Below are 4221 nucleotides of genomic sequence, written 5' to 3'. Positions count from 1 at the left end.
GCTATATAAGAAGTGCACACGATGAGAAGAAGAAAAAATTCATTGCTTAGATCAAGATTATGCCAGTTTGGTGATAGACTTGTGAAAGATGTTCTTGATGTTTGTGTAGAAGATGATTATGTTCATCTCTTCATTGGAGATAGTGTCCTCTTTCATACATATTCCTCATTGATGTTGTGAATTGAATCTCTCAAAGATCTATTGTAAATTTCTCTTCATCTTGGTGTAGTTGTGTTGCTTCAAACAAGAGCCTTAACTAGATTCCCCTATTGTCCTAATTACCTTATTCTCTTCTTGGGAAATTGCTCTTGGAACATTGTATCTTGTTTTGTTTGGTCTTTTATGAGAGATATGGTTTAGCCCTATGGGTATTTTATACAAAGATCTCACTTGATTATGAGGTGAATGTTATAAAGATCCTTTTCATATCGCTTGTTGTGATAACCTCAAGGCAGTAAGGTGTTTGGTTAGTGTTTTGGTAAGCATATTTTCTTTATTTTCATCCATAAGGATTGTGGATTGTGAGGTGTGGTTATCCTTTAGGTGCCGGGTGTTTGTGAGGTAGATTATCCTCCATCATTAGTGGTGCTTTCATTGAGATTTTAGGCCAGTTGTGTGTGGATTGGTCGTGTTGGGGAGTGGTATCCGTCCCTTGCACACTCAAGCCATTTTGAAGCCATGAGTTACTAGCCTTTCTTGGGCTATGAAGGAGAAGATGTTGAAAGCTTGATCCAAAGAATCAATTGGATGGCCTATGATAGAGGCCGAGACACCAATGAACACTGCCTATGCATGTTGGACATGCTATTGGGATCTGTCCATTTGTGGTGGGAAGGAATTCCTGAAGATGAATGAGATACATGGCCACAAGCCGTGAATGTTTTCTGACATCAATATGGAAGACAAACAATGGTGGAAGTATTATGGCGTGCGTTGTTTTGGGGTTGTTGGCAACCTCCTCTTGGGTGCCAATTTTTTGCTTTTTTTTTTGTTTCAAAATATGCACTTCTTAGTTGCTTATAAGCATGATAAGGCCCTAGCATGCTTTGTAAGTGCAAAAAACAACCATATACAATCTTAAAGACTATTACACTATAAAAAAATCAAATTGGGATAGCATAGAGAGAGAGAGAGAGAGCCCTACATCATCGAGCATTTATCCCAATCACACCAAGATCTCTACAACTCATTACGAAGGAAAAACTCTTTTTGAAACATAATTTCAAACTCTACCCAAGTACTCAAAAGTTTGGTGCTCTCAGCCAAACTCATCCACCATCTGTATACCTTGTCTAGCATGACAGGCTAGCCTCTACGAGCCTCACCTCCTCTAGGGCCCTGCTTCAAGTTGTGGATATCTGACCTTTTCTGCAGAAAGATGTTCACCAAGTCCTTTTTGCTTTATTTCTCCTCTCCCCCCCCCAAAGTTCAAGAGCTTGAGGTCCTTGTTGAGGAGATTAGCAAGTGTGGACTGCTTCACAGGCACTTTGGCCCGCGATCCTACTCAAGGCACTACTTCCTCGGTAGAAGGAAAATGCACCCTCTTTTGTGCAGATCTCGGTAGTTTGCAGCTCGTCAACTTCCACTGTATAAGACGAGCACGCGCGCATACACACACGAAAACACAGCTCGAGTCATCCTAACAGAACCTGATCGCCTAGGCCAAGGAAATATCGTCCAACAAGCTCGAGTGGAGAAAGAAGAGGAGATTAATGTTCATGCAGACTTTAGAGCTCTGACAGCTGATATTACTGCTCATACTGCATTTGTTGGGAGCAGCTTCACAGAAGGCAAGCAAGTGTTTGAAATGCAGCATGAGCAGCAGATCCTCTTAGACGAAGTCAATCGCACTGTATATATCCGTGGATCAAGGTGAGAAGCTGAGTGCAGAATTAGTGGCTTTCCACTTCTCAATGTCCAGAATGTTCTTAACATATGCTCTTAAGCTTTCTTTGAGGTCGCTTTCTTTGACATGCATGGCAACGATTTGCTCGGCCTGATGATGGCTGCTAACAAAGGGAGAGCTCCAGGGAAACCAGAAGAACCTGAGTATGGGGATTGGTGAAATCATTGATGAGTGCAAGACCTTCTTCTTTGCAGGGCATGAGACGACATCAACGCTGCTGACTTGGACATTTCTACTGCTTGCAGCAGGCAGTCCAAAATGGCAAGAGCGTGTTAGGGAGGAGGTGCACTACACATTTAGGGGGTCTCTTACAAAACTCTCATAGTCGGACAAGCCACACATTCGTCCTCAAGTGGAGTAGGGCTTTGCGTCCCTATGCAGATTGAGAAGAGCCAGACTAGAATCATCCAAGTGCCGTATGACCCAATCAAATGGCCCAAGTCGTGCACAACTTGTGCATTTAAGTGGAGATTGAGAAGAGCAAGACTAGAATCATCCAAGTGTCCTATGACCCAAGCAAAAGGCCCAAAGTCTTACACAACTGGATGTATTACACTTTGGTTGCTTTTACTTTTTGGAATTTTACTTCAAGGTGAAGGATCGCAACATGCAAGATAGAGTACTCAATTATGTTATATTACTATGCTAGTGATTATTTCACTAAATGGGCAAAGGCTAGAGCCTCTAAGAAAGTCAAACCTCCTAAATTCATGTATGAGCAAGTCATATTGTTATGTAGCTCATAGCAACTAACGGGGAGCTCGATCTGCCTCTCAGACCATCCATCATAGGATGGGTGGCGAACGAGTCGGCGTTCAGGGGAGAGGGCACTTGGGCGCAGTCCCCGGGCGGGTGATCGTACATGTGTGGGCATGTGGCCACTATATATGTCCGGCATGTCCAAATCTGGGAGAGCTAGAGGTAGTTCTAGAGTGACGTGAAGAACAATGGTAAATCCTCTCAGTAGTTGCATACTATGCATTGGTAACCTCTTAGTTCCACAGAGTTCAAAGAGGTAACTGCTGTGTCGGACATATAGATAGTACCACACTTGCTGTGTTACCAAGGCAATGTGGTAGCCATCAGTGGGACCACATGATTTGGTCCCCTTGTATGGCAGGTTAGGTGGTCTCACAGTCATTGTCATGATTGATCTCACTGAGCCACTCACAACTTTCTTAACTACGCGAAGAAGTTGTGATTGCCAGAGACTAAGAGAGCAATTATAAACTTGTACGTTGTATCATTGGTGGCTAATGGTCACGATAAAATGTTTGGGACGACACAGTGGTCTTGGGGGTACCTTTAGCTACGCAGGGCTATAAATCCAGTTTGTATTTTCAGGTCATGCACTTGGCCTGAGCTGATATTTATCTAGGCAGGGAGTGGTTATATAACCTTGGTCCTACCTTGAGTTGTAGTAGCCTAGAGTTTGTCCAGGATGGAAAATTAGTGAGGCTACATGGTGAGCAGGACATTTGTGCTGCATCCATGATTTTTTCCCTAGAGTTATGCCATGCCATCAACGTCGATGACATATAGAAGGTATATATTTATACTCTCTTACATCAATTTATTTTCATAGGTGAAATAAATGTGATTGATAAAGGTTCCGCAGTTAAAACTAATTTAAAAAACTCAAATGGCCTTGGTTGAGACCACTATTTTCCAAAACCTGTTTTGTCTTCTTGTGAATCAAACATAAATACCTAGGCTAAAACTAACAAAATAAAACAAAAGTAAGCAATTGATTTGAGTAATTTATTGAGAGAGTTTAGGGATGTGTTTCCGAATGATCTCCCAGATGGGGTTCTACTATTCATGGAGCTTGACCATGGCATTGATGTGCTACCAGGGTCAAAACCTGTAAGGAAACCTACTTACAGGGTAAGCCAATCAGAGGTAAAGGAAGTGGAATGATAGTTAGCTGAGTATATGAAGAAAGGCTTTATACACCCGAGTTCTTGCCATGGGATTCTCCCATTCTTTTGGTAAAAAGAGAGACAGTTATATGAGGATGTGTGTAGACTATAGTGCTCTTAATCAAATAACAATTAAGAATAAGTATCCTATGCCCCACATTGATGAGTTGTTTAATCAACTCAACAGTGTGAAGAAGTTTTCTAAGATTGATCATAGATCAAGGTATCATCAGGTCAGGATTAGGGAACAAGATGTTCCCAAGACCATGTTAAGGACTTGTTTTGGACATTATGAGTTCCTAGTCATGCTATTCGGCTTGACGAATGCTCCAGTGACATTTTTTATGATGCTGATGGACAAGGTTTTACGTCCATATTTGGAAAAAGTTATTG

Source organism: Cibotium barometz, chromosome 50 (assembly GCF_041138505.1).
Source record: "Cibotium barometz isolate CiBa-2024 chromosome 50, ASM4113850v1, whole genome shotgun sequence".
Lineage (NCBI taxonomy): Eukaryota > Viridiplantae > Streptophyta > Polypodiopsida > Cyatheales > Cibotiaceae > Cibotium > Cibotium barometz.
The sequence above is the reverse complement of the archived record's forward strand: the minus strand, read 5'-3'. Positions refer to the sequence as shown.